This window comes from Coffea arabica, chromosome 10c (assembly GCF_036785885.1).
Source record: "Coffea arabica cultivar ET-39 chromosome 10c, Coffea Arabica ET-39 HiFi, whole genome shotgun sequence".
NCBI lineage: Eukaryota > Viridiplantae > Streptophyta > Magnoliopsida > Gentianales > Rubiaceae > Coffea > Coffea arabica.
In genome coordinates this window covers 12930063-12940066 of record NC_092329.1, presented here as the reverse complement: position 1 = coordinate 12940066, position 10004 = coordinate 12930063, and the positions used below count along the sequence as shown (strand labels likewise).

Genomic DNA, 10004 nt, shown 5'->3' with positions numbered 1-10004 from the left:
AGATATATATATAATTATATATAATATGTAAGTTAATTAGTTATAAACTTATGATAATGATATTATTAGTTAGATGTATTATACAATGTATAGTAGTTTATGTAATATAATTGATATTATCAATTATATGAATAATTATACATGTCTACTAATAAAATTTATTAATTAGTTATACTAAATTTACTAATACATTTATACTAAATTTCTAATTACACTTAATAGAATAACACTTTTTTCTCAAAAAAAAAAGCACAAACACAATAATGAATTAGTGATTGCATTTGTACTAAAAGTGAAAACTTGACTATTTTAGTTATATTTATTTAATCATATTGGATTGTATTCAAATAACTTCTGTTTGATTGTTTTTATGAGTTTCAATTGTAACATTACAATGAATAACAATTTGGTGATGTGTTGATATTTTAGTACTTGATTATTTATTAAAATTTAATAATAATAAAATTATATAATAAAATTTTATTAACCCCACGGGGGCACCCGCGGGGGAAGTGGGGCAAGGCGGGGCGGGGCGGGGGGAGCGGGAGGTAGGCATGGCCACGGTTCCAGAACCAACGGTTCTGGTTCTTCAAAGAGGTAGAACCAGAACCGCACCATATAAGATGGTTCTGGTTCTTCAAAAAGGTAGAACCAGAACCGCATAGTTCTGATTTCGATTCCTTATGGTTCTGGTTCTGGTTCCGGTTCCGGTTCCGGTTCCGTATGGTTATATACAATTTTATTTAATTTCTTATCCTTACCAATTTTAATACGAATATAACAATATATTTAAAATTTTAAATAAAATGTAAAAAAATAAATACAAAATAAATATCATATTTTAATTTTATTATTATTCTACAAAGTACGAAATAATAAATAGATAATACAAATTTTATGAAAAGTACATTACATTGTCAAATTACATTACACTATCAAATGGTAATCATTTTAAATGGAAAAGAAAATATTTGATTTTTTCATTGAAATTGAGATGAAATATCAAAACAAACATTAATTATTTAATCATCTTCATTGCTTGCGACGGCACTAGAATCAGTTGTATAATTGAATTCTTCTTCTTCATTTTTTTCCATTTCTTGTTGTCTATATTCTGCTCTAGTCCAATCATCCACGCATGCTTGAATTTCTAGTGATTCTGGGCTTAATCTCGATCTTGTCTCATCCAAAATGCTTCCACCGGCACTAAAAGCTTGTTCCACTACTACTGTTGATGCTGGAGTTGCTAAAATTTGCTTAGCAATAAGGGAGAGGATAGGATAATTCTCTGATTTTCGCTTCCACCAGTCAAGGACTTTAAACTGTTTAGTTAAGCTACTATCATCATGCTCAAACTTGGTAGTTAGATATGATTCGAGTTCCGTATTAGTATTAAGTGAACTCTTTTGTCGTTTTGACCTTTCAAGAAGTATTCTATCACCAATCTTGACAGCCCTTTTAAGACTATTATCAGTGTTGCTAGAGGGTTCCAAAATACTAGTAGGAAATCGATCACCATAAGTAATAAAAAATTCATTATATAAAGAACAAATAAGCTCTTTAACTTCAAACACTTTTTTACTAACATCGTGGGCATAATTTTCGCTACTATATATTTGTTCATAATATGATGACAAATACTCATGCAAACCATCTAATCTAACACGAGGATCAAAAACAAAAGCAACTAAATGTATATGTGGAATATGTTCATAATAGTTAGTCCATTTCCTAAACATTTCCCTAATAGGTTGCTTCAGAAAATCATCATTTTTAGCTTCATTTAGACAACCAACAATATTACACGCCTCGGTAAGGAATAAATGAGTAGTAGGATAATATACACCAGACAAAGTATAAGTAGCATCATTAAAAACTGATAAAATTTCTAAAATTTTATTACAAACAATCCAATTATTTTCATGCAACAATATTTCGGTCATGTTAGTTGCAAAGAATGCACATAATAATTCACTATAATTGTGTGATTCTTTGAGTAATTCAAATGTTGAATTCCAACGAGTAGGAACATCTCTTGAAAATCTTTTTGGATTTTTTCCATTGACTTTACAAAAAGTGCTCCACTTTTTCATTAATTTAGGGTGTGCCCATAAATAAGAAATTGCTTTTCTAATAGGTTTTATATGATTTTCAAGTGCTCGTAAACCATCTTGTACGGCTAAATTTAAAATATGGCATGCACATCTAATATGAAAAAATTTACCACCTAATCCAGGTTGGCAAAGATCTCGCAACTCTCCAATAGAAGCGGTATTTGCGGATGCATTATCAAAACCAATTGAAAAAACTTTTTTACATAGACCATATTCTCCCAAAATAATACTAATCATTTTAAAAATGTTTAGAGCATTGTGAGATTCATCAAAAATACGAAAAGCTAGCACTCTTTTTTGTATATTCCACTCATTATCAATCCAATGACAAGTTATGGCCATATAAGAATGTACTTGCCAATGGTCACTCCAAATATCGGAACATATAGATACACGACTATCTAAATTTGAGAATAATTGAATTAACTCTTTTTTTCCTTGATTATAAATATTTTTAAGTGTTCGTCTAAGAGTGGTTCTAGGAACATTTTTAAATTGAGGATTTAAAGAATTTTGACAATATTTCTTAAAACCCAACTTTTCTCCAAAACTAAAAGATAAATGTTCAATAGCTATCATTTTTGCTAATTCATTCCTATGTCTTTCTTCACTAAATCGAAATAGAGAAAGGTTAGAAGTAGCAAACCCGGTAATTTGTGTTTGTTTGTTGTCGATGCCCAATTCTTGAGGATGAAACTTTCTCAAATGCTTGTGATACTTTCCATAGCCATCTCCCATTTTGTATTGATAACTTTTTGGACAATAATTGCACTTTGCTTGACTTTTGCCGTTGACGTCAATTTCTTTGGTGAAGTGCTTTGTGAAGATTTCAGATTTAGGAGTTTTGCTTCCACTTCTTTCCTCGGCTTCAATTGTTTGATCTTCAAGGATGGTTGTCATATGTTGACTTTCTTGAGTTGGACAATCATCAAAGTTGAAGACTTCATTTGAAGGAATATTTTGCTTACTTGATTTTGAAGATGAGCTACTGCCATCAAAACTTGCCATTTGATAGCAAATAAGTAAAAAAAAATTGTAAGTAATAATTTAATACTTACAAATTATAATGATAGATATTAGATGAATAAAAAGAATTAAGTAATTAGTAAAATATATAAAAAAGTGAACAGGAGCAAAATAGAATAAAAGTGAAAAAATTAGGAAATAGATGAAGAAATTGAGAGTAGTTTAGATATGGAAGACAGAAGATTGATTTTGGTGTAGTAGAAAATAAAATTTCAAGTCTTATTTATAGGACAAAATGAAATTAAAAATTTGGAACGTTGTATTGTAACGTTCCAAATTTGTAACGTTGTATTGAAAATTTGGACAAAATTACAACGTTGAATTGTAACGTTGTAAACTTGTAATTCACCCTAACCCCCAATTTGTCAAATTTAGCAGGCAGCCACCTTTCTTGTTTTTTTTCTATCCTTTGCTTTGTTTCTTTCTTCCGTTGAGAGCCTGAGGACCTTTGTGCAAGTCAGGAGGAGCCCCCGAGAGCAAAAATTGAGAGCAAAAATTGTGGTGGCATCATGATGACCAAGGTCATCATGATGTCTCTACTTTTATTATTTTTTATATTAATTATTTTTAAATTTTTGAACGGTTCTGGAACCGGCGGTTCTGGTTCTGGTTCTATTTTTTAGAGAACCAGAACCGGAACCTTTATCCAAGGTTCTACTACGGTTCTGGTTCCACGGTTCTGGTTCCGGTTCTGGTCCGGTTCCAAACGGTTCCGGTCCGGTCCGGTTCCCGGTTCCAAGTGGAACCATGGCCATGCCTAGCGGGAGGCGGGGGACGGGGGGAACTAATAGGCAACGGGGCGGGGGACGGGGGAGGGGTCCCCCGCCCCAACCCCGCCCCGTTGCCATCCTTAATAGCAAATGTGTTTTGGATTGACGATGAACTAAGTGAAAGACCTATTTCAATTTTATAGTTAACAAAATTTTGTTTTACTAGTTAATTAGTTACTCACGTGCAAGCACGCAAGTTATTATTTCTTAATTTTGTTATTTAAAGTTAGCTGTTATATTGCTTTTTTATTTTAAAATTCAATATTATAGACATATGACCGTATGTGAGACTAAATTACATTAGTAAATGAGAAAAAAAATTCAATTGTCTTAAATTTAATTTAAACTGGAAACATGAGGGGCTAGATTTGTTCTTGTCGAAACTATAGGGACTAAAACTGCATAGGTGCTAAACATTGCGAATTGGATTCATTTTTCGATTCATTTTTAATAACTAAAGCATGATAAATACTAAGAAGTAAAAGTGCAATTTTTTCTTATTTTTATCTCTTTGTAGCAATCAAATGAGATATTATCATTAAGGGTTCCTTTACTCCGCCTAAGGTATAGGATAAAAGGTGAATTCGGTATTTAATTATGAAAATATACAATTTTTCTGAACACAAATTTACACAATTTAGAGGTGGATGACAATATTTGAATTTTATAGTGGACTGCTAGATCCAACTCTTTTATTTAGTGTGCTTATATTGTACTATTTATGGCACACAATAGAAAATGCTTTTTATTGAATGATTAATCTTGTATACAGCAATGTATATATACTGGTACCTTTGTTGCATACCAAGTAATACTAATTTAAATGTGCACTTCATTTTTTACATGTGTGACATGCAACTAAGGATAATACTATATAAACGATCGGTGATACAAATTAACCACTTATTAAATCTATATTATATATAAGAATTAATCTATCCAACACTGACATTGTAAATTTGGATAAATGACAATTATACAAAATTTGAATTTGAAATCCAACTTTGGTATATATGTCATGGATCCAACGGTGATAGTATATACACCTGTTAGTGTATATAAGATTTACTCTATATATAAAAGAAGAGCCTTGGGTATGGTGTGAAACCTTTTTGCCATTTTCTGAACTTTTAACTTTACTATTAAAAAACTTAAATTTTACTTTGACTAACTAATTTTATTTTTCCAACATAACCACTCTAACCACTTCTAAGCATTGTAAATATCAAATTAACTCTAATCATATTAACGACATAATAAGCCAAATTTTTTTAATGATATATTTATTATTTATGTGGAATTATTTTCAAATTGCACACATCTTCAGTGTGCCCTTATTACGTAATGGATGATGGTGGGACATAAAGCATTACTTCCTAATTTTAAAATAGTATACATTCATGACACACCCTAGGGGAGGAGCCACCTTAGCTTGAGGGTGGATAATTACCCACCCTCAATTTCATAAATTACCCTTAGGCTGTGTTTGGTTCCCATGGAATTGGGGTTTATAATTGGAATTGGGGGTCCCTATTCTAATTCTTGTGTTTGGTTAGTACCTTCCCCACAGAATTAGAATAGCATTCCAATTCTACGGGAGTTGAATTCTACGTTTTCAATTCTTTAGTTGGAGTAAAGTTTTCCGGTTCCAATTCTATGGTTGAATGGATAGTTACGCGGAATCTCTGGTTTTTGGCTTTTTGCGCAGTATTTGATTGTCACATGTTTCTGGCTATATCAAGATGCAATTCTCTAGTTTAATTGCGTTCGTTACTTTTAGCCAGTCAAGCAGTCGTCGAGTATCTATTTGGCTACTAGAATACATTCATCTCCATGTTCACTATTGAAGTCTTTATCTTTGAGTCCCAAATTTGCCGGTGATTGGCTGCTTATGGTCAGCTATTGCAAAACCTGAGATCTCATTGAAAAAAAACTGATATCTCATGAATTATTTAATTTAGGAACTAATGCATCCAAACTTAATTACTGTCGTGTGTTTATAATCAGGCCTTCTGTTCATCCCTTTTGCTATACTGTTCAGTTTGGCTAATTTTAGTGAGAAATTTTGGACTTTGTGGTTTGTTGCATGCACTTTTCGCCTACTTAATTTGGCTATTTCATGGGATATCTTGAAGTTCCTTTCAAATCAATGCAAGAATTGTGTCCTTGTGTAATATGTATGATTTAACTTTTGTGCTTATCAGGCACAACATTTTAAAACAAGAATAGTAGTAACACAATAGCATCTAGAGTAATTGGAAAAATACTTCACCTAAGTTTCAGAAGTTGCCTCCCCTCCCCCTCCCTCCCCCAATGAAATAAAAGAATCGGGAAGCAAATACGTCAAGCATAATTACTTACGCAAGTAGAAAACTAATCCACAATCATAACTTGCTAGTACTTTTTAGGAGGATTGACGTAGCATTTAACTTGTTCCAGAAGAAAATCAAGGAATAATTAAAAGAACAAAGGCAATGTCTTCTTTATAGTCTGATCTTCTTTTTTTAGGGAAGAAAATTTCATTTATGGATTGTTGGAATTTGTTTAGCATGATTTGATTTACATCACTATCTTAATGGTAGGTTAAACATATACTAGAAATTATAGATTGATAGAGCCACTATTGAACACCTTTTGCGCTGTTATTTGGTCATAATTTTGGCTATTCACTGTACTAAATATTGCATTTTTGCTCATATTTGATATTTGTGTGAATTATAGGAGGTAATTGTCAAAAGTGCTCTCCTGAGGCAAATTTTCAGAAAATTCTTTATTTCATGATGTGCCCACGCCAGAAACTGAAGAGAGACACCTAAAAGACGGACCTCGCGAGATTGGTAGCAAAAGTGGGCAATTGGGAAATTAAAAGGCTCGTGGGCCGCAGAGATGTAGAGGATAAAAACTCTAATCCTCCAAAACTTTAAGGACTCTAAAGCTTACCTTTCTTTTCGGCGGCTATTGTGAGGGAATTGGTTAAAAAGCTAGAATCACGTAATATATATATGAGCTTTTGCTTTGTTCTGGGAGACGTTTTACTTTTCTTCTTCTTGTCGGCGGCTACTGCACAGGGGATTTGGCTAAAAAGCCAGATTCACGTGGGCTTAGTAGTTGAAGAGCTTTTAGTTTTCTCCCCTGTAGACGATTTTCCTTCTTTTGCTTTTGCTGCTGACAACTTTTGTGAGACTTTCCCTTTACCTTTTTTGTGAGAAGTCAAAACGAGAAGGAAGCAAGACCTTTCGTTCGTATCCTCGTTATTTCACTTTTTCCAATTTTTTGGCAATTAATTGAATGATTTCAATTAAATCACGTGAGATTGATACGATGAGGAACGGCTAGTTTTCTCCTCTATCCAAGGATTAACGCGAAGGCGCGGTCCATAATATCTGTGAGATCTAATCGAACTTTCACTATTTCTTCCAATTTGTTACTATTCGTGCATTTTTTGGATTACTTGTTCATGGTTATTTTATTAATTAAGTATCAACGGCCGGATATTTAATTTAATCTAATAGCCTACTATCACGATTGACTAAATTGAATCCATATTTATTCGTTTAGTTGATAATTAGTGACAACCACCATAATTGACTTTATGTTGGGGAAACATAAGATCTAATTTAAATAAACCCTCTTAGCGTGTGTTATTGGTTAGGGTTGGGTTCTTCTAGCTTCAATGCAACTGGATAATTAAATTTCTACGGTCGTACCTAGAGTTGTTCTCTGATTAGAAAAGTAGTCAACGGTCGTACCTTGACTGTCGAAAAAGTAAGGAAGAATTGGTTGTCTGAGTTTGTTGATGGCTATAACTAACCTAATGATGAATGAATGAAATATCTTTGCATCGATGATCATTTAATTGAACCGTGCCTGAAAAGTTGATCCTTTGATTAGAATTTTATTAATTGCTATATTTAGTAAATTGTACTTGTTGAATTAGTTTTTAAATTTTGTTTATTTTATTTTCATCTTTATTTCCTTAAATATCCTCCAATTTTATTCTATTGATTTAGAAAAAAATAATCTCCTATCTGTTCCCTGTGGAATCGACCCTACTTATCATTATATGCAAATTTAATACTTTTATAGACAATTCTGGTATATCGGATCAAATAAACTCTTCGAAAATAGGGTGAATCAAGTAATCCATTGCACACCTAGAGTTCCTGCTCTAGTATTTAGATTTGTTTTATAATTAATTGTGGTGGTAATTAGGACTTTTTAATAATTATTATTGCACAGGTTCGACACCTGTCAATTTTTTGCGCCGTTACCGGAGAACGGTATTTTGGTTAATTTTGTTTCTTTCTAAGTTATTTTCTTTGGATTTGTCTGGTTTTTTCCTAATTTATGCCTCATTCTTCTCGTACAGACGAATTGATTTTCGACCCAAAGTAGAGAAAACTGCGAGCCAAACTAGAAAAGAGACTAGACAACTCAGAGAGAAGCAATCTAGCATTACATCTCAGAGACTGGATCCTGAGATTGAATCAACATATTCAAGTGGTGAGAATTCAAGTGACCCAAGTCAATAGAACATCCTCATGGCGAATGCAAGAACACTAAGGGAGTTAGTTGCTTTGGAATTACCCCAGCAGCCGTTATGCATCACATTTCCAACTCTAGCTGAGAATACCTCCTTCGAACTGAAGTCGGAATTAATTCACCTCTTACCCACGTTCCATGGCCTTTCGGGTGAGAAACCCCATAAACACATCCAGAAGTTCGATGTGGTATGCTCCAGTATAAAATCTCCAGGAATTACTGAGGAGCATATTAAACTTAGAGCCTTCCCTTTCTCCCTCAAGGATGCAGCAAATGATTGGTTGTACTACCTACCTGTAGGTAGTATCACAACATGGGCCCAACTAAAAAAGAAATTTTTGAAAAAATTCTTCCTTACATCCCGAGTTGCAAGTCTGAGAAAGGAGATATGCAGTATTAAGCAGTATCTTGGAGAATCCCTATACGACTATTGGGAGAGGTTCAATAAGTTGTGTACTAGATGCCCACAGCATCAAATTAGTGAATAACTATTGATCCAATATTTCTATGAGAGAATCCAGTCGTTCGACAGGAGTATCATTGATACTGCGAGTGGGGGAGCACTGGCAAATAAGACCCTGAGGGAAGCATGGCTGCTCATTACAGTTATGGCAGAAAATTCTCAACAGTTTGGCTTCCGCGAAAGTAATTCCATCCGTAGGGTTAACGAGGTAGAGACGCCGTCCATTCAACAGCAGATATCGGAGCTAACATCTTTTGTTCCACAATTAGTTGTAGGGAACCTGCATCAAACCAAGGTCTGTGGAATCTGCACAAGCGCGGGTCACCCCACTAACTCATGCCCTATTTTGCAAGAAGATGGGGTTGAACAAGTAAACATGGCTGGAGGCATGCCCGCGCCCTATAGGTAGTACGATCCATACTCGAACACGTACAATCCGGATTGGAGAGACCACCCCAATTTCAACTATGGGAACAGGCCACAGAATTCGTTTTCAAATCGTCCACCAGAATTTCAACAACCATGGCAACAAAAACCTCAACCTTTGTCCTCTAATTCAGGAAGCTCTTTGGAGGATATTATCAAAAGCTTGGACACGAGTATCGCTCAATTCCAACTGGAGATTAGATTGGGTATGAAAAATCTGAAACTCAAATAAGTCACATGACAATTGAAATTAATCGCTTGGAATCCTAAATTTTTGAAAAATTACCATCGCAACCTGAAACAAATCTCAAGAATATAAGTGTCATGACACTGAGGAGTGGCAAGGAAGTGGAGGGGCCTAAGGCTACAAACCTAAAGAGCAAAAATGAAGAAGAAATAGAGAAGGAGATTGAAGAAGAATGACGTATTCGCGAATACTCTAAGATAACGTTCACTCCTTCAATTCCTATTTAATCTAACTTACCGTCTTTTCCTTTCAGGTTGGAAAAGACAAAGAAGGTGGAGAAGGAAAAAAAATCTTGGACGTGTTCCACAAAGTGTAAGTAAACATCCCCCTATTGGATGCGATCAAACAAGTGTCCAAGTACGCAAAATTCTTGAACAACTTGTGCGTTAACAAAAGGAACCTAAGGGGTGATGAGA

The 10004-nt window shown here is 34.0% G+C and overlaps 1 non-coding gene across 1 annotated transcript; it reads right to left on the bottom strand.

Annotated features, from left to right (window-relative positions):
* Positions 1 to 8823: 8823 nt before the first annotated feature.
* On the bottom strand, positions 8824 to 8930 carry LOC113715290 (small nucleolar RNA R71). The gene has a single exon (XR_003453925.1). It is a non-coding gene; the product is annotated as a small nucleolar RNA R71 (small nucleolar RNA).
* Between the last annotated feature and the right edge of the window lie 1074 nt (positions 8931 to 10004).